Source organism: Hippoglossus hippoglossus, chromosome 21 (genome assembly GCF_009819705.1).
Source record: "Hippoglossus hippoglossus isolate fHipHip1 chromosome 21, fHipHip1.pri, whole genome shotgun sequence".
Taxonomy (NCBI): domain Eukaryota; kingdom Metazoa; phylum Chordata; class Actinopteri; order Pleuronectiformes; family Pleuronectidae; genus Hippoglossus; species Hippoglossus hippoglossus.
Genome location: NC_047171.1, coordinates 18,224,102 through 18,245,862, shown reverse-complemented (window position 1 = coordinate 18,245,862; position 21,761 = coordinate 18,224,102). Strand labels below are relative to the sequence as shown.

General features: G+C 41.3%; 1 protein-coding gene across 2 annotated transcripts in view; it reads left to right on the top strand.

Annotated features, from left to right (window-relative positions):
• The first annotated feature begins 242 nt into the window (after window positions 1–242).
• st6gal2a (ST6 beta-galactosamide alpha-2,6-sialyltranferase 2a) overlaps window positions 243–21,761 on the top strand; it is a 61,129-nt gene continuing 39,610 nt past the window's right edge. Inside the window, exon 1 of one of the 2 annotated variants that reach the window (XM_034573716.1) lies at window positions 243–386. The gene's annotated coding sequence lies outside the window, so the exon portion shown is untranslated. Of the gene's footprint in view, window positions 387–14,592; window positions 14,818–21,761 lie in introns of those variants that run through there. The other variant, XM_034573715.1, reaches the window with a different exon arrangement.

Here is a 21,761-nt window from a genome sequence, read left to right as displayed (position 1 = left end):
GTGTGTGTGTGTGTGTGTGTGTGTGTGTGTGTGTGTGTGTGTGTGTGTGTGTGTGTGTGTGTGAGTTTTAAAATGGTGGCTGACCACCATGAAGACAAAAGACCCACTGGAGTGTTGGGGTCATGTGGCTGAATTTAATGAAATGTTGTGGTTCTGTTGGCAAGATGTTTTGTCAAAGCAGCTTGTGCTGAAGTTCTTAGGCAGGCTCTTGCGTCGCTGCCTTTTGGAAGGTTTTAGCAGTCTGCTTCAGGCAGGCCTGCTTGGAGGTTGGAAGAGCTGGGGCAGGGAGAGGTCTCCCTGGCTGGGTGAGCAGGAGATGTACCTACCCATCCTCCCGAAGAAGTCAGTAGAAAAGAGGAGAGATACCCACCTCTCCTCCAGGAGAAGTGAGTAGAAAGAGAAAGAAAAGAGGGGGAACTGGGCTTTCATAGGCCTGCTGATCTCAAGGTTCATGGGACACAGTGACCAATAGTTGTTGAAAGTTGTGTCCAGGGGCAGTTTTAACACCTAGGTGCGAAGTTGAAGCACCCTGGGAGACTGAGTTCTGGAGGCTCTCTTTTGTCTCCAGGACAAAGAAGACATTTGGTTGCAGGCTTTGGCTACACATATAGGCCCAACTATTGTTCACAAATACTAGGTCCCAACCCACACCATGTTTACTGATGCTGGTATGAGTGCCTTTCGGTGTTATTTGTACATGGATTACACGCTTTCTCGCTGCAAAATAATTACAGCCCGGCTCTCCAGCATCAGTTAGCCACACTGGGAATGAATTATGTATTTCTAACAATACTGACTACTAATAACAACGCAAATGTCTGCTGCTTAACCTGTTGTGCTCTTCATACTTCAGCATAACAAGATGAATTCAAACTGTGAAATTATGCAGGAGGCCAAGGCCATTTCATTTAGTCCTCCACTTTATCTTAATAACATTTCACCCTATTTGTTTTGTCATGCAAATCCCCATTGCCCGGAACTTCTTGATGGATTAGACAGGTTTGAGTCTCATCACGTGTGCACCTTATTCTGCGTAGGCTACCTGTTTCATTATAAAACCATAAGCCTGTGAGAAGTGGTGAATTATGGAGAAAAGTTATTTTACCCTGAAAAACAACTAGACCTCAGGAGAGAGAAATATGTGCTGAAGATATGACATACAATCTTAATTTGGATTTAATAAGTATGTAGGGTACGTAGTGGTATGAAATGATGCATAAAAACTAGGTTCTTCTCTTTTGTGTGGATGCGGGGGTCCTGCACACGTTGAGAATGTCAAGGAGAAGCAAGTCCAACAGGAGTGGAATCCCAAGTGGAATCCCAATGCATAAGCTCTGGTGCTCGAATATTACAGTTGGTTCTGGCTCATTGGACAATATTGTTTTTGTAGTTTTAAAAAAGTGGATTGTTATTAGATATTTCTTAACCTGTGAAAAAACATTTCAATAGCAAAATCACACACTGTACAGCAAATGAGTTAAGATACAGGGTAAAGAATAGGAAAATCTCATCTTACTCTCAGTAATCCTTCCAAGAGGGTTTTGCTGCCTGTCACTGCCTAACACTTTGATACACCCCTTTTGAAAAATAACTGATAAAAGAGCTGGAACAGAGTGATGTTAAAGGGATTGAGGAGGGGGAAGACTTATTTCTCATTTCTTTTCATGCTGAAACAAAGTTTCAGGAAATTGCTCAGAGCATCGTCTGAGGGAAGTTTTTGCAATCTTTTGTTTCTTCCTGCTGATCATACGAGGTGAAAGTTTAAAGCCTTTCTCAGTTTGTTGCAACGGAGGAAGTGTTCAAATGATTTACTTGAGTAAAAGTAGCAATACAACAATATTAAACTCCATTACACATAAACGTACTGCATCGAAATCCACATAAGTAAAGGTACATTGATTGTAAGTGGTATCATATGAGAATTATTAATCTAGCATTGTGACTGGCTTCATTGTGAGTTCAGCATCAAACCTCATTCCTTTGCTGTCTGCAGCAGTGGAACGTAACACCAATGTTGTCTTAATTTGCCTCTATTTTAGCATGCTAACTAAATGAGCAAAGAATACTTTGCTCATTTAGTTAGCATGCTAATCAGCTAGCCGTGGCATGTTCGTTCAATTTCTGATTGCGAGTCACTATAGTTCCCATTCTGTCCTGAAAAACAAGTGCTGAATGGAGGATGCATTATTCCCTTTGGTGAAAGTGAAGGTCTTTGCGACCACCACCCTGTCCTGGCCAGAGAGCAGCAGAGAAAACTTACATGTGGGACCTTTACCTTTCAACAATTACTCATAATGCCAAAAAAATGCCTGATGTCAGTAAAGGTTATAATGTATTATTGGATTATTGCTGATGCATGTGTCAGTAACCTTTGTTGTTAGCCAAAGTTAAAGCTCATATACTGCTGTGTAGTATAATCTATAACAGTGGAGCATATTTTATTAGCTGAACCATATTGTGTTTAAATTTGAATCTGTATGTGACAACCCTCCCAGTCTGAACTCTCTGAGATGGCCTGTTTCCTGTAGGTTTTGCTGCCTTGTTCTGGTTTTTGAACCTTGGCTGGCTTTTGGATTTTATGTTTTTTTCCTTTGTAACAAACTAAAAACTGTTGATTTGAACTTTGAGTTTAGCCTGATTCCTGCAAGTGAGTCTCTTTCCATGGTCCAGTCATCACATTGTAACATAACCTCAGCTGTAAAAGAAAACCAAACAGTTTCTCCTGTTTTAATGTGGTGGAGTAGAAGTAGCATAAAATGAAAATATTCATATATAATAATACAACTTGTACTTTAAAATGTACTTCTACCAATGAGGAGAGCTAAAGGAGATACATTTGGAATCCCCCAACCTGAGCGATCATACAGGACATCTGTACCTAACCTCAGATATGACTCATTTGGCCCCAATGGTGGCAGGCATACCAGACCTGTGTCACCATGGTTACAATAATAAACACTTATGTTTATGTAATAGTCATGATGTGGTTTTGGCACACAATGACTTTGTTGGGGTTACGGAAAGTTCATGACTTGGGTAACATGAGCACGTACTCAAGATTACGGGATTTTCATTGTCATGGTTACGATAATAAAACCAAGGTTAAGGTTATGGAATGGTCATGGATCAAACAAACATTACACAATATTGGTTTCACACACATAAAAGACAGTCATCTCCTGTGTGACAGTCTTGTTGACTTATCGATCCTCCCCAACTTTATCACTCTCTATAACACATCATCTGACATCCTACCTTGCTTTAGTCATAAGTACAACAGATTATAGTGGTGGTCTAACAATAAAACAGGTTGTAATTGGCTGCTGACCTATTTGGTCATCTTGCATAAGCATACTGCAAAAGCACTCAGAAAAAAAAATGGTTTGAATATATAAATCTACAAGCTTTGAGTTTCCGAGCAACATTGTAATTAAGTCCAATTTCACGCATAAGTCTTTTGCGTTTGTATTCTTTGTGCTTTGGCTTCATACAATTAGCACAAATAAAAACCATGAAGGCTTTTGTATCTAAGAGACAACATGCCGAGTGTGGGCTGTGAATGCAACTGTATAATTTCTACAGCCAGCTGTCAGTGGAGCCATCACAGTGCATGTACTAAATGTATACATGAATATGTAAATGTATTTATTGAGTTTTGTTCATATGTAGATGCTAAATCCTTAGCATCCCATTTGGAAGACAGTAGCGGGTGGAAGCTCTCCCAGCGCACCAGCCATCATACACAGACCTGTCCATCAAATACTTGGTCGCCATGGAAACAACCTAGTTCCCAAGTAGCACAAGGCGGGTGCAGCAATTTAATAGAGGAGCAGACAGAGCCGTGCCTGCCTGTGTATGTGTTGCTTTTAAAGCGACCACCCTCATCCTTGTCTTTTCCAGTTGGACAAAATAAGACCGGGGGGAAAGAGAGAGTGTGACACAGCATCTGGCAACGGTACCCAGAATATACACAAATAGAAAACAAGTTGAAGTGTCCTCTAATACAAACACAAGCCAGCTTAGTTAGGGGGTGGTTTTTTTCGTGAAAGTAAATCTCATGCCCCAGCCACAAGACATCTCTTCCAGCGTTTCTCTGGAAACGATATTGTAGATTCAGAGAGGTTTAGACAAGGGTTTCGAGGAGCTCAAGATGACTTATCTTATCAAGAACATGCAATCATTAAAGCTATTACAGCCAGCTTACATCAGTCTGATAACAGGCACGTTATAAGCAGAGACAGAAAATAAGAGAGGTGGACAAAGGAAGCGATAAGGACGAAGCCATCTTCCTGAGTTGCAGTTAAAAATGGAATATTGACAGAGAAACACACTAGTAAAGGTTGTCATGGGATGACAGTAGAGTTTCTACAGAATTGCAGAAATGCTAATTCAAAGTCAAATCTTATCAGTCTGGTGACTGTTGTGGCCTCGCACTGTCAGACATGTAGAAAGAAGACTAATTGCTGTGTGAAGTGTGAAGCCTGTGCAGGAGAAACTGAGGAGAAAATAAATAGAGCAAAGCAAGTCTGACGCCCAGGAGACAAAACGAGAGAAAGAGAGAACTAAAAGTGACAAAAGGTTAGCTGATGGCGTCCGCCGTCGCCGTATGCTGGGGCTGCAGGAGCGGGGCTGCCATCTCTCAGGAACTGACAGGTACAGTGTGAAGAAATCTCAGGGAAACCTCATGGGATCCAACACTGCTGTTAAAAACAGCAGCACAAATTAATGTAACTGCAAGTGACAGCAACTGGCAGGGTCTGAACAGTGTGGATCATCTGTAATAAAAATACACTGCAAAATATCAGATTTTACATTCAGTGATGTTTCCATCTAACTGGCGGACTGAAATCATTCTTTAAAGGTCCCGATTCATACGGAAAATCAATTATACTCGTCCTCTTTCACCCTCTATTTTGAAAATGTTGGTGAAAGTTAAGTGCTTCCACATTTTCAGGTCCTTTTGTAAGGACCTTTATCCACAAAGACACAACTGAATATCAGAAAAATGTGTGAATCTCTTAATTAATCAGTAATTAATTAGCCAAGTGCCTACAATTTAGCTGACTGTCATTAAATAAGCATAAGATAAGCCCCTTCTTACTCAGAAGGCGGCACAGGTTCTGGTCCAGGTTCTGGTCCAGGCTCTTGTAATCTAACGCTTAGACTACTACAACTCCCTCCTGGCTGGTCTGCCTGCTAGTGCCATCCGACCTCTGCAGCTCATCGAGAATGCTGCAGCTCGACTGGCCGCTCCTCCGCTCCCTTCACTGGTTACCAGTGGCTACCCGCATCATCTTCAAGACACTAGTACTTGCGTACCGTGCTGCGAACGGATCGGGCCCAGTCTACATCCAGGACGTGGTTAAAACCTTACACCCCAGCCCGTCCACTTCGCTCCATTTATCATATGTTTATTATTGTTGCCATGACAACAAAGGTCCAGTATGATCCTATGAGTCGGATCCGACAGTAGGGACAAGTGATGGTTGTTTATGTTGGAGGACTTTTTGCTAAATTCATTTTCCTGGGCACTGTTTCGTGGAAATTCAGGGTTCACGTTGACTAAAGGCCAAAACAAGGTTTCTGTTTTTCAGATTGATTTAATGTGGACGCTGTAGATGAGATTTGGATTTGGGGACCTCCCCGCCACATCTTCATCGCCAAATCTATAAGTGAGCCCATGTTGGAACGCAGGAGGAAAATTGACAGTGAGCCAGCAGGCATTGATGCTGTTTCTAACAGGCGACAGATGCCAAACTGAAAAAAACCCCAAAAAGAATACAAATACCACGGGATGGAATAGAGGAGCCACTCATGCAGAAGATGCTGATGTCAACTTGGAAAGCCGCCAAAATTCGAGAGCTGTGGCGATTCGGGCGGATGCCGTTGTTGATGTGCTGTAAACAATAACACTGGAGTTTTTACGTCATGTTCTGCTTCATGCATGCTCTACCCAGGCACCACCTCTCACTGGTGGAAAGCTTCCTGTTGTTGTGAATTTGTCCGATATGTGAAAGGCATTTTTTTGTCATCTCTGAGCTCAAAAGTGCGTCACAAAAGGTTGGATGCAGATGCAGCCTGACTGGTTGAATTATTTCAGGTGGCTGACTGCTGACTGCTGCAGGTTGGCTTACAGGGCCAGCAGGCTTTTCTTTGGGCATAAATTTGAGCTGGGAAAGAAAATCTGGAGAAAAGGGTCTTAATGTGAGATAATGGTGTTTATTGTGGGGTCCCTGGGGGTCTCTGTTACATGCAGCGGTCATGTGGAGGTGTCAACAAACTAACAAAAACACTGAATACTGAATTTCTCCTCCGGGGTCCTCGAGTTCATTCAATATTTGTTGAGCACAGGAAGAAACCTGGAAAAGAGCAAGTGTAGCGTCTACCACAACAAACCCATCATTCACTGTGCTTCCTAATGCACATGTAATATTTAGGTGGAACAAATGTGGGAACGAACCAAGTGAAAAGCAGAGAAGACAGAGCAGACAGCCACAACGCACTAACTCACCTTTAGACTAATTTATTATTTCCCTTCATCTGTTCCTGCATATTTAATAAGTGGCAGGGGCCATATCACAGTGATGTGTCCTATGCTGACATTTCAGATTTGTCTGCAGTATTTTTATCTATTGTCATGCTGTGGTGCATTTTTCTAGTGTAGTGTAGTCTGGTACTCCTCTGAAGACTATATGAAAGGAGAACTGTCGACTAAAATATGAAATCAGCACAGGCAGATGAAATGGTTGTTAGTTAGCGTGTATTTTTAGGTTTATACACTTGTCCATAGTAATGAATTCATTCTTTTTTTGGACTGTAAATTTGTCTGTAAGTATTTACTTTCAGTATTTTGTGTTTGTTGAATGACTTTCTGAGGTCTGGAGAAGTATAAGTGGTTCCTGTGAGTATAAGTGGTTCACTTGGCTGTGACTTTGATTCACAGGAAATAGTCCTGCTAAAAAGGATGGTGTGTTCTCTTATAACTTATTCCTTATCCCGCCCTTGTTCGATAATATTAGATGATATTTTAATATGCCAATATTAAGGAATTATAAAAAATAGTCAATAATTATGCAAGGAAACTCCAGGACATTAAAGCTGTGAATTACTGAAGAAGAATGACCAGGGTCACAGATGAAGTGGAGTGTATGGAGAAACGTTCAACTTGTGTAGAATTGTCGGACTGTAAACAAGTCTCTGCCCAGATATCTGCTGTCTTCACCGGAAGCCCCAAAATATTGACCGTTGCCCCCAGAGGTTAATTTGTCATCAGACCATAGCTGATTGACTCTGACATGTTCTGTAGTTGACTGTAAGTCTTTCCTCTGTTTTGATTTGTTTTGCTCCTCTTGCTATACCTGTTGGCAAATGATCTACATCCCTGTTAACCATAACCATAACCATGCGTATTTAGTTGATTACGCACAGTGAGTACTCCATTCATCATGCTGATCTTGTTAGTTAAGTCCCATGAAAACATAACCCTTCAACAATGTCATAAAATACAATGGAGTGTGGCAATCGTATTTCCAGCCCATTCACAGCCATTAACACCAGATGATTTGTCGTCTTTTTCCCCGTGTGTGCAGACCACAGAGACGAGCACATCAAACATGCAGGGCCATCAAATGGTCCATTGCCACCAGATTTAATTGTCTCTCTTGAATGTCTGCTTAGGGCAAAGTTACCCATGCTGTCACTTCACTGCATCATGTTGTGTTTACTTATCACTCATGGTGTGTCAGGATAGAGTATAAACCTAATAAAATGCTCTCAAGTCTCATCCTTCAATCTGTCAACCCCTCGTCAAACGCCTCCACCAGCATTTTGTTGATATGAATGAGCCCATCAAATCAGCACAGCTTCATCTTGATGTGTTGACTCACATAATTCCTAAATCAGTCGAGATGCTGCGATCAAGAGAAACAGATGGCATGAAATTGCCGGGACACTGAAGCCTTGAAAAGCCCGAGCACATCAGCATATCGCCATGGAAACCGTCACGCTCCTGTGAGTTTCTAATGGTCACAATTAGTTGAGAGGAACAACAAAGTGGGTTGGACCGGAGAGATGGCCAGATGTTCAGCTGTGGTTTTAGCTGTGGATGAAAGCTGTGACTGCCTTCTGTTATGAGTCCCAGTGATGATTACAAAGGTAGCGATGATGAGGGTCTTGCTGGTGGCAGTGTTTTGTTTTTAAAAGAGCTGACAGTACATGCTCTCAGGAAACAGCTGAAAGGATGTTAGCCTCACCGGCCTTTTTCTAAGCATCGCCGAATGACCTTTATTCTGATAGATGGGAGGGTTCAGCTTTGAGTGTGCATAAAACTGAGAGAACATATTTTTGGTGGTGTGAGACGTGACCGTGAAGTCAGACGCTGTGTCTCAGATCACTAACTCACAGTACAGCACATTCTGTATTCTCAAACACGGCCGTGGTCCACTAACCGTGGATGACAATTACAAAATTTGACAATGGCTATAAAATAAACGTTTTGCCTTCTTGTGCGTCGTGCGACATAGAAATAGAATTGCTCGATCTCCTTCACTTTCGTAGCCCCGATGGTGACCGTTAAGTGTGAGAAGAGTCAGTTTACACTCAAATGCTTTCGAAGCACTTTGACATACGTCATTGTGAACACATTTTCGCACTTAAAACAGTGACTACAAAGTTGGGACACAGCAAGACTGTGTTATCCAAAGAGAGGTAAAAGAAAACCTGGTGATTAACTAATCCCCAAAGTGATAACATAAAATAGCGCTATATTTGCTAAGGCTCCTTAGGTCCTCATGTTTAAAGAAAACTAAAACTGAAATACGCTTAAATTAACTCATGTAGAAAAGGATGATTTTTTTTTTTTTTAGGTTAAACATCGAGACATTGTGTTAGATTGTTTATATGCCTACTTACATATACTACAATTATTGGCAAAACCGCTATCGTTTTTTATTGCTGCTCCCTTCATCTATCAAAGTTTTTCTTTTGTCTAAATACTTTAATACATTATTTATATATCTATCCATTGATCTTAGACACTTTCTTTTCTTAAGAATATGCTAAATATTGTTATTTAGTTGACGTTCTCTGATCGAGCAGCATCTATTGCACTTCTGTCCGTCCTGGGACTCTCTCTGAAGTTTCTCCATTTTCCCCCTGTTAATATGTTTTTTTTAAGTATTTTTTTCCTTACTCTTGTTGAGGGTTAAGTACAGAGGATGTTGCACCTTTATGCCCTATGAGGCAAATTGTGATTTGTGACTATGAGTCATACAAATAAAATTTGATTCATTGAGGTTTGAGAGGGTGCTGACTCTGCAGCTGTACAGGATGCACTTTTATGCACAAACTAAACACAGTATACACTTCATCCACAGTTCACATGCACTCACTTTCTCACACCTGGTTATGCACCTCTTTCTCATTGAGAAATTCCTTTTTCGCTCGTCCACTACAAAGCGCTGCAGTACAATGAAATGTTGCTGACTGACACCTGGACACTGGTGATAAGCACCTGAATCAAGTGTTTCACAAAGGGATTGCTGAGCTGTCTGTCTGTTGAGATGACTGTAGGTGACCTTTCTGTGCAGAGGTCTTAGCATATTGCTCTGGGCCGGAAACACACTTTCTACATCCCACTCACACTCTCCACTTTTCGGTCACAGTCTGTGAGCACACCAATGCATTTGTGTGAGTCATCGTCCTCCAAACATCCTGGTATTTAGCTTCACTTTGAAGAGAACAGCGTGTGTGCAATGGAGCCCGTGTCGCTGGTTGCATCATTTTGTGGCAACATTGTGAGGATCCGTGCAAATGCCCTGACTCATGCATGCTTATTCGGATCTTTGTGTGTGTGTCTTTGTGGTTGCATGGGAAATAACCAGTCTAAGACCGCTATTAGTGTTCCTGCTCTTTTCTCCGAGAGGCCATCCGAGCATCCTGCAGAGTTTCATTTGTTAAAGAGGATGTTTCCACTGTAAACACCATCTACTGCAAGTTTTTCTTCCAGTTGGCGTCATGGTTCACAGACTGCTTGTTAGATCTCTTTGTGTTGTGATTTATTATTCATTGGCACATTTGGCGGTGCAGCAGTAATTGCAGCATGCAGCAGCAGTGCCTGCATCTGATGGAGCACAAATGAATAAATAAATCTCGACGAGGGTGCTAGTTGAACAGGTGACATTTACTGATGAGGCAATTAAGAGAGCAGCGCACAAACACACGACCTGATTCCAGCATGGCACAATAACAGCAATTCTCTCTCTCGCTCGCTCTGTTATGTTAGCAAACCTTAACAAATATCCATTGCACATATTATTTGCTCCATCCGAATGAAGATGATGTATCAGAAAAGAAATACACATTGTTAGCCAGACTGTCCACAACATATGTTAAAAGTCATTAGCAGCCATAGACATTGTGGTGGAAGGAAAGAAAAATCCACATCGAGGTGTGTGTGTGTGTGTTTGTACAGATTATTTCCTTGAATCATAGTTTCTTTTAAGCATCATCATACTAATTTGTTGTAACTGTGACAACGATTTTTTTTTTTAAACTAAGTCGTTTTTGTACATGAGCCAAAGTACATTTTAATGTATCACATCAGAGACATCACAATAGAGATTTGTTACGTTTTTGGAAGGTACAGAAAAAATACTGACAGGCTGCCGGATCAGAAAATATACAGGACTTGTTTCAAGTTAATATGAGGCTTGAAGTCCGGTTAAGAACCACATTCATCTTTTAGCTTTGACACAGCAGATGACAAAACAATTCCAAAACAACATCAAAGTTCAATATATATCTGTTTCTGAGCAACAGGACTGATGTTCATTCAGATGTGTCTAACATTTGCCTTCTTGATACGATTGTTTTATTCAAATGTGTTCTTATTTCATGTTTTCATGTCAACCTGTAATAACCTTTGTGTAAATACTCTGGTCAGTTCAGCCAAAACATTGTAGCAAACTTTTAAAGATCAACTGGAAGATATTACCCCACTTCTTGCCTCTAATCTTTGGGTCCCTGTCACACTTTGAAGTTAAATCTTCATATCTGTTTATTACCTAGTTTAAAAAAACATAAAGTTTAATGTCCCCATATAACCCAGCCAGACACCTACGGCCCTCTTTCACTGTGTATTTACAGAACTTTTTTTAATTTCCTCAGTGGCTGTGGAAACTCCCCCCCTGTTTAATGATTCTGATGCTTTCGTAAACAACCACTTCTTAATGGAATGCAACTGTTTTAACTTGATTTAATTGCATGCATGTTGGGAGTGTCACAGTGGATGTGTCGTGTGAACACATAATTTTTTATCATTGGCTTTATCATTAAATCTTCTTTCATTCATTACTATCCTTCTTAGCACTCGGGATGATTAAATTAGCTGTTTAAAGCAGTGGCTCGAAACCCGGGGTTTAAGGTTCCCTCTGAGGGATCACAAGATGAATCTGAGAGAGGATTCATGTGATAAGGAAGTGAAAAAATAAAATAAAAAGGTTTTTTTTTTTTCTTGGAATAATGCTACCCCTTCTTTCCTCTCTCCTTAAAGTGAAACCGTCTGAGAACTTCACTCTTTGATGCGCAAATCATAGACATATACAACCTTGTTTGCAAGTAAACACTCCTTAATTAGGACAGAAGCCCAAAAGTTTTGGAATCACTGGCTTGAACCACTTAATGAATAACAAACTTGACATGACATCTTTTCTAAAGCAAAAGTACAACATTTTGGCAAATAAAAATGTTCACGTTCTAGTTCAGAGTTTTTATCAAAACCACTCACTTGTAAATATATTGTAGATATAAGACTACTGCCAGAAGCCTATCGAGAGCAAAAGTCATAGGACATGAGAAAAATAATTTTACATTACAAATTATTATGCTACTTCCCGAATGTAACACGTCTCATGTATAAACGTAAACCCAGAATCTGGAGTTTTTGGTAAACTACACTTTGGAAGGCGGAGCTATTACGTCACTTCCTGTCTCTGTCTGCTGCTCCACCTTTCCCGAAAATAATGTGGAGGATTTGATGATATTGTGAACGTGTCTGTGCAGAAAACCTCCTGCTGCGTTGTCTGGTGAGTGATAAAGGCAGATTGCCGGTAAACTCTGTAGCCATTTCTCCGGATTTTACCCGCAAGCCATGTATGAACAGGGCTTAATGGCATGTGGCGCATTCATGTAATGTCCTGTGTCACCTGCGAGAGAGTGGTAGTTTGAAGATGTGGTGGGCATGGTGAGTTGGATCACAGATGTTGGAGGCCATGATATCAGGCCTGGATCGTCTCAACTTTCAGTAGTTGTGCCCCAAAGATCCTTCCTGGTGCAGCTGGCATGCAACGCTGTGGTATACATGTACGTACGTCAGGATCTGCAATTTCACTAGAAGGTCCTGCAGCAGTCTGTCCCACTTCCGCTTCCTTAGAAATACATTACAAGGGGTGATTCAGTTTTCAAAGTTGAGTCCGCCACAATCTGGTTAGCCTGTTAAAAACCTGATTGTTGGCAGAACGACAGGCTTTTTGGTTTTGTGCTGACTCGCTGTTGGAGACCCGGTCACTGATGTTTGTGTTGTCTTTGAACTTGATGAGGTAGTTTGTTATGTGGACAAGGAGAAAGTCAAGGTCATGCAGGAGAAACCAGACTGAAGCCCCACAACAGGCAGTGGATTGTAAAATTCAGGGTCCATTTGTAAACAGTTGCGTTCAGGTGCAGGCTGTCTGTTGGGACTAGTACGCAGTCCCCTTCTGACCTCATCAGTGTCATGTTCAATGTAAGGCAGTGGTGAAAAGGCCAAACTCAAGATCCTCTGTGAGTTGGTTTAACTCTGCTAACGAGAGTCTTGTAAGCTGGCAAAATTAACAAAGAAAGGTGGTCAGCCGGTTGTAGATAAGGGCAGGGCACCGCCTCGTATTCATTGTCTACATTAGTATAAACATGTTCTAACGTGTTTGTGGAGGTGAGGGGGCTGGGAGAGCCTCAAGCCTCACCTCAAGCTAAACTTCAAACACTCTGATCAAATCTGGGGAGAACTGACCTGAGGTATTACTGAATTAACTCCCCTGCTACAATGAACTCCTCCAGGCTGGCGGTTCGGTTGTCAGCTAATAGTTGTGTGTAGTATGTGTGTGTTCCGGGTCTGGTGCAGTAGTTTGTGTTTTATATAGCTTTTAGCTTCCCCCACTCCTGCTTCCGAAGGCAGTGCTGGTATCTTCCTTCTGGCATTATAGCCCAAACTGATCCTGGTGATGAGACGATCTCTCTTGATAAAGGCTTTCAGTCAAAACAGTGCTTGATTGTATGTAGTGCAGACTTTCAGATATAATTGTCGAGTCATGTTCAGACTAGCCTCTGTTCCACTAGCTTCTGTGACTAACTGTATTTTCATTCAGCATTTCTTTATGTTCCTGGAGTTGACAAATTGCCCAGCACTAGTTGCTGTAGGAAACTGCAGCCCATGTAATTTTCTGTCTAAAAACGTAGACAGATTTCAGTTGTCTTTCCTCTGCTCTCATTACAGATTACAGACATGTCATGTCTGACTCACTTCTTCTGGGAAGCCAGGACGTTTAACCCCTTGAATGTCAAATGATTATACTTAATACTTAACTTTAGAAATACACTGTCACATGCATGGGCCACTTGGTAGCACTTGTAGGCATGTTTAAGTCTGTAACTGGCTAAAATGTTTGAAGAACAGTAACCTTTTTATTTTGTACATTATCAGGATTTTTCACAAAAGGGTGGATTATGTCAAACTGAAAAACAATGATATTAAACTGTTTTTAAAAAGACCTTCCTATCTAAACCTATGAAAACAGCAATATGATACACTTATAAAAAAGCTCTGCTCCAAGGCTGTACTGTTAGTTAAAAGTGTACTTAGAAAATGTCAGAGGGATTTTGTATGAGATTTTCTTACTTCTGGAAGAGAACCAAGACGTTCTGGTTTCACTTCAGCTGTGATTAAGGCTGGAAACAGGAGGAAACAGCCAGACTGTATCCAAAGATGAGAAATCTACCGGTACCATTAAAGCTAATTAATCAATGCATTAAAGGCCAGTGCTCAAGATTTAGGTGAAAGGGATCTATTGGCAGAATGTTAGTGATGTTTTTGACAGTAATTAATCATCTTAATTGTACTGTGTTGTTTCTTTACCCTAGAATTGGCCCTTTATATTTAAATTAAATTTTAAATTTGATGTCTGTATTCTAAACAACATTGTATAGTTTCGCTTATTGTCTTTTTAAGACGCTAATTGTTCTCTTTTTAAGCACTTTGTAACTGCTGTGTTTGAAAGCTGCTATATAAATACAGGTATTATTATTATTATTATTATTGCCTGGTCCTAATACAGGCTACATGCCTTTCCCTCGTTCCTCCGCTCTGTAGCTGACATATCTACTTCTGTCAGGAAGAAATCAATACTAATATTCATCCACCTTCCTTCCTTCCTTCCTTCCTTCCTTCCTTCCCATCAGGCCCAGTAAGCCACCTTGGTGCCTCACTGTGGAAAAAAAAGGAAAAAAAAAATCAGTCCTCCCTGACTCCGCCCCTCATTTTCAGATGTGGATGTTAGAAAAGGGCCAGCAACAATGTGACAGACAACGCACACACACACACAGCTCCGACCAGTGGATAATATCTTCACAGAGAGCAGTGCGAGCCGAGGCGGACCAAACCACGGCTGCAGGCTCGCTCTGCAACCAGGCGAACCGGAGCTAAAAATGCACCGCCGGGCAGCAGCAGGAGCAGGAGCAGCAGCAGGAGGAGCAGCAGCATCACCCGCCGAGGAGCGACTCAGTTTCTAGGTAAGGCTTTGTTCGCTCTCCCGCAGCATTTCCACACAGATCTGCATGTTCTCCGGAGCGCTTCGTGCAGCACAGGCGGGAGGACGTGCGCGCACGAACGCACAAAACGACTCCGGTGTTTGAAGGATGGTTTTTTTTCTTTTTTTTTATCACCATCTAAACCTGCTGATGAGAAATGTGACAGGAAAACAAGAATCTTTTGTCTGTACGGGATCACCGTGTCCATCAAAGGGAGCTCGGCAGATCGTTGAGATTACGCGCGGTTCTGCAAGGTTGGCACCTAAAAAAAAAACATGGGTTTAACCAACGTGAAGGGGCGATGGTGACACATGGAGCAGAGTTCACGGTGCGAGGAGGCTCGGCTGCAGCCTGCCATTGAGTAGTTTGCAAGAAAACCAGGTTCCTGCACACTGAGGAGTTCATTCACAGCGAGAACAGTGGAAACAGGCCTGCACGCTGCTCCACAACTTGAGGAGAAGATGCAGAGGTGTATTGTTCCCTTGACCCTTCTGTGTTTGGCTCCATGCACATGGTGAAGCAGGGAAACAGGAACCACAGATTAAAAGAAAACAGCCTCCAAGGTATCAATCAATCAATCAATCAATCAATCAATCACAATAATATGATTTGTCCCTTTTAACCCCCTACTTAAATTACTGTAGCCCAATCATTTTGGTGTTTAATAAGGGATCATTTTAGAGTTCCATGTCATTATCTGCTCCTATGCACGTAAAGTAAGTCACAGCCATGCTGCCGTAATGTTGACACACTGCACACAGAAATGTATGTTTATTTTGCAACACTACACTTCTCATGCGTTCAGCCCTGCTTCAAAGATGGAGCAGGCGTTTTTTTTGTTTGCAGCAATTCAATATGAAAGAGCCAGATACAATCTCGGCTCCAACACCTTTTGTGTTTTAAATTAAACACTAAGGTGTTACGTTCCCAATCACCTGGGCATCACACAATGGAGGAGAGTAAACGCTTTTAAAAGCAGAGAAGCGGATGAAAGTGTCAAGGGCAATTAAGTGTTTTCTTTTTCTGTGGGGAGTGTGATGTCTTTTGAAGTGCACCGAGTTGCCTCGCATCAGCACAGGGAAAGTGGAAGTTTGTCACTCCAGAGCTGTCGGGGATATTTCTGGCAGACGTTGAGAGGAGGCTGAAACTCATTACAGTAAAGAGAACACACACACACCTATGCCTTCACACTTCTCTGTAGTCCACTTGATTCAAAGGCAGGTCTGTCCTCCTCTATTGTCTTCCCTGTGCAGGAAGCGTAAACAGCCGGGGAGGAAAATGGAAATCTTCTCTCTAGGTTAACATGACATTGCATCAGAAGAGTGTCATTTTTTGTTTGTGTGCGGCTGCTGAATAATTATGTGCTCACCGGTTTTCAGAGCTTCTCGGAGGTTGTTGGAGGACGGAAGTTGAATTTGCTGAACACTGTTGAAAAGATGCACTTTATACTAACTAACTAAGAGTAAATAATTAAACTTTGTCAGTGTATTTTCATTAGTAGTTGATTAACTATATGGGACAAAGTATAACCAGTATAAACATTTTCTTCTCAAAGATGTTTTTGTCATTTTAGGCATAGTTCTTATCACACTGATGTTTGTTCAAGTTTACATTTTTCCAGGGAGTTTGGTTATCAGTTAATACGTTACAATGGGCTGAAACTTAATGATTGACAGCTAGGACTGACCCACAAATGCAGACGTGTGTATCGGCCGGACTTTCACAATGTGGCTCCATCTCCTGATAACTACTTTGCAGACCCTGGCTCCAAATGACATCAAATGCACAAGATGGCAGCAACCGTATCCAGGACATTTGAGCTTCATTTTTTTTTTTTTTTTTTCATGATTAAGTAGAGATGCATCGTCCGTCTTATATACAGTCTATAATTTTGTCCCATAGAGCCAAGGGCTTCTCCAATAATGAAAGTTAAAAAAGATTATGTCTGCTCACTAATATTTTCAAGCTTCCCAAATTTTACGATTAGGAACTTGCATGATACAAGACATAAACCATTATTTCCAAACATTATTAATTACAGAAATAATGCAAACTATCTCAAAGAATGGACCCTAGACCATTCTATACTCTCCGAAAACCACCAACTAGCAGAGGGCATTGTTGTTATGCAGCTCAATATGTTGAGGATTTTGTATGTTCATGTTTAATTCTAATCCAACCATTATTATTGTCGAAATTGATATTCCCAACAATATATGTCGACAAATAAAACGGCAAGGAAAAATAGAGCACTGGGCTGACCATTACAGTTCCCCGCAAACAGTGTGAGAATTTTCATTCTCACTTTGTTGCTCTCTTGTTCTAGTGCAAACAAACACGCGTCAGTGAGTCAGTGGGTTGAAAGCAACTGTGTGGAGGTTGATCTTCTTTTTTTAAGCAGCACAGAATAGCAGTGAGGAAGTGCTGCTTTTCTAAAAACACCAACTGATTAAATACATAATTGCATCATCAGTGATGATGACCTCAGAACAGGATGAAACCAAAAGATTGACTGCTCTGACCAGAGGAAGTCCGAGAAGGAAGTGATTTAAGGAACAGAGGGTCATGAAGAGAGATTAAGTTCAACATAAATCCCCATATTTAATGATTCATCTATTCATTCAATTCCTGCGTTCACATTAGTTAAACACTGAACAAAATATGAAAATGTGCAGTTACTCTCCGAAGCCTCACAGATCATTGTGATGGAGTGTTACTATTTAGAGGATGAGTCCCTAATGTCTGTTCTATGTTGCACTATGGGGTCCATTAGGAAGATCATTTAGTGTTGCTGGCTGATGTGTGTCATGTACGTGTGTGGAAATGACAGTGTATCTGAACCAGAACCTGATCCTACAGCATTGGTAGTAGATTGAAAATACATTTCAGAACAGAAAATAAAGACGTTTTGCCTCGTGGACATGTTTGCATGCGCTTTAAATGTCAATAAAGGGCTGATGCACAGAATCAGAGGTTTATCTGTTAATCAGCAACATAGTCAAACACTTATTTTAAATACTGGACCATTACAGGTCCGGAGATCCCTAAGCAATTGCATTGATTTTACCATAGGATGAAATTACGTCTTGCAAGAAGTGTGTTTTTTAAATGTCAATTAAAAAATTTTAATATCTTTTTTTGTTGTTGTATTGATTTTTGTTATTGGAAATTTTTTGGTCACTTGGGGGGTGCTAGAAAGTTGTAAGTTGATTTAGCAAGTGAATAGTTTCTTTATTTATTTATCTAGCAGTTAACTTAGCATTAATTTGATTAAAGCCAAACCAATGTATCAGTTGGCCTGTTACATACTTGCTACACTTTTGACGGATATATTGATAATATGAATACTTTTACTTAAAGATACACATTTCTGTTTATGTTTTTTATTAAAAATATTTTCTTAATTCTAGATCTATATACTGTATTTGGTTGTTTGTGTCCTTTTTTAATTATAGTCTTTTATAATAAAATGTATCGTTAAACTATTAAACCCCAAACATTATAGGAATAATTTTCTAATTTCTGACACTAATATAGGAGCCAAGATATGTATTGGCCAGTACATTGGTTTCGACATTTTTTAAAACTCTAATATCAGCATCTGCCCCCGAAAATTCATACCTTCCCTGGCTCAAAATGTTCGTGTTTCTCGTCACCTGGCGAATCCAAGTTGAATATTCACCCTCTTTTTGCTCTGTTTTGAGTCTCCACCAATTCGTTACAATTTATATCTGGCTCTTACCCTGTGAGATGCTTCACTACGTTGCCCAGCTCGTCTCTAACAGTGCAGTGGGTCTTTTAGAGCCTTTAGAGGCCCCAGAAACAAAGCGATGAGATTGATTGAAAGTGAAGTTTGGAACCAGACAGCAAGACAATGAGCTGAAACAAAGCTCAGTAAAGCTATGGGGGGCTGCATATTCAGGCGGTAATTATCTGTCGGTTGTTAACCACAAACGTCTACATACACATTATCATAATTTAATGTCCAGCATCTCACACCTGCTCATCAAATTGCAGAGGTTTATATTCGATTTTGCTTCTTCTTATTTAATCCTAAATTTCTCATGTAATTTTACTGTTGTACGAATATGGGGGTAGAGTTTCATTTGTATCTGTGCCAGACTGTACACGTTGAGCTACAGTGGAGGGACCGCATGGGGCCGAGCACTCTGGGAAAAGGTAGAGGTGTAATTTCAGATGCATACTAACAGACCAGACCAGCAGTTATCTGAGCTCAGCCTTCAAACGCAGGAGCGCTGGAGTCATCAAGGCCAGCTGTGCCGCTCACTCCTGGCCGAGTGTGTGAGCGCTCCGAGGACGGGACCCTCCATGAGAAACACATGGACGTCCAGGGTAATTGGCTGTCTCCGCGAGATTGTAAACTTCCAGAGTGGAGACATGGCTCGGGGTCTTGTTTCTGTGTGTGGTGCTTTCCTCCCTTTGTTGTGTCTTCTTAAAAAGGGACATGGGACGTTTGAGCAGCTTATTGTGGCGTAGCTTTCCTAGTTGTGCTATTAGTCTGTGATGGTCGGCTTATGTCAGTCTGTGTTTAGAAGTAAGTGTCCAGAGTTCAGAGTGATTATAGAGAGGTTAAGCTGTCTGAAAATGGCTGTAGATTAGTGCGCATCTCTGCTTGGTCAAACATCATTTTCTTCTCCACTAATACAACAGCCAGCGTGTGAAATACGAATGAATCCTACCAGCATCTTTATTTATTTTTTTATGCATTAATGCTGCATCTGTCAGTGTGCACTGATTGCTCTGTATATGTTAATCCAGCTCACAGTTTTCTTGAAAGTTTCATCGCAAGAAACTGAAGTTGACTCTGAATCCTCAGCAGGACACCCGACAAGTCTGAAGTCGATCTGATGAGCATTATACAATGAAAGCATTGATGTGTCTTGTTCTTAGCTTGGTGTGGGGTTGGGGGGGGGGGCTGCTTACAATAAGCTCATAAACATTCAGTGTAGGCAACTTACATTACCAAGGAAACCCTTACAGACGTGTGTGTGTGTGTGTGTGTGTGTCTCAGTTGTTTTTGTTTCTTTTTGTGGGAGTTGGCTTGTCCACTCTGTTGGTGTCTGCGTGATTGCACAGAAAGTGCCGTCACAGTAGAGGTCCCCCTCGCTTAAAATCCTGGCATGTCCACACTGGGTCCTGCATGCACATGTAAGCTGCTTTCACACATGCACTGAACACCAGATAATCAACTGCAATTATCCGGAGGGGCTCTACCCAAGACTCCAAATATCCCAGTTTGTTGTTGCGGACAACCTCTGGAGTTTCTGCTGCCAGCTCCCTAGTAAAAATTCAGGATAATGTCCAAGTAAGTCCATGTTTGAAAGCAGCAGGATATTACCCAGAGGATTCCCTGTAAGTGCATGGGCTGGATGAACAAGAGGAGATTTTGGTAATAAGTGCTGATGTCAGTGTTGATGAACTGTAAAGAAAAACACGTGATCTCTGCACCAGAATTTATGCATTGCATCCTGTTTCCTGCACACTCTACGCAGACGCCACCCCTTGTCTGGCCGCAGAATCTCCTGCTGTGTTCTTCATATGTGAAAGGCAAACTCCAGGGAAACCCCACAGAAAACATTTCAGAATTCATCTCTGAAAATGGCTGGGGTTTTGTCACTTCCTTTTTTCTAAAGTTAAAGTAACCCTAACCCTAGCAACGTTAAAAACTTTCTCGAGATCTGCTCAACCGAAACAAATCAAGTCGACACTGCACTTCCTTGGGTCCTCAGCAATGCAGCTGCCGAATTTGATCAGATGAGTAGTTGTTGAGGGGCCACACCTTCCATCAGAATGCGTCTCCACATGTGTCTCAAGTGACCACTTGTCATCTGACCTCACTTCCCTGATCCATATGCAAATAAATCATCATCGCTGTTTGCAACGACTGAATGTGTTGCTGTTCCTCTCCAACTGTGACAGATGGGCCTATTGTCAGTGTGAGTTTGTGTGTGCTCTAAAGTGAAAAAAATATTTTATTCATTTGATATATATATATATATATATATATATATATAGCGGTGGCCACAAATAAAGAAGTGTAAAAATATTTTGGGTTTATTGGCAAGATGGAGGATATCATTTTGAGCAGGTGGTCCTTCAATGTGGCCCAGGAAACATTTGCATCGACAGAGTTAAAGTCAGTTGTCAAAACCACCTTACAAATGTGGTCTGAAGTGATCAAATCTCAAATGTGTGATTAAAGCATCTTGGTTGTGTCCACACCTGAACTCGAAACTGTCTCATCGGATCACCCAAGATGGATGTGGATGCCAGGTCTGAACTCGATCTGTATCTAGACCAGAGAGATGTTGTTGGTTTTAGCTGGTCGGAGTGGAATGAAGCTTCTTAAGCTTTATTTCAGTTTTTTCCTAGTTGTTAATGGGCATAAATAATTAATCTCAATCCATTCCCAGTTCAGAAACAAATGAAGTGATGGTGTCTGACCATACAGTCTGATGGATACAAGCGTTGTTACAACCACTACGCCTCAACAAGCAGGTGAACAAATGGTTAAATTAGCTTCAAGTGGACTTTCTTTACCTTCTCACATCAAAGGCCTACCCACCTTGGGTGTCTGTGCTCCCAGCTGTATTTATGGAGCATAATGTGAGGTGAAGAGCCTCATTTCCTTTACAGGACCTTGCAGGCTGTATTTGAGAGGGCTCTGCACCGTGAAAGCCTGTCATCAAGAACTGCTGTCCTGTGTGATTTATCACAATGCTTGTGCTCAGAAGGTCAGGATGATTCAACTCTTCCCCGTCCTGTGTTTCTATCAGATGTCCTTTTTCTCTGTGTGTGTGTGTGTGTGTGTGTGTGTGTGTGTGTGTGTGTGTGTGTGTGTGTGTGTGTGTGTGTGTGTGTGTGTGTGTGTGTGTGTGTGTGTGTGTGTGTGTGTGTGTGTGTGT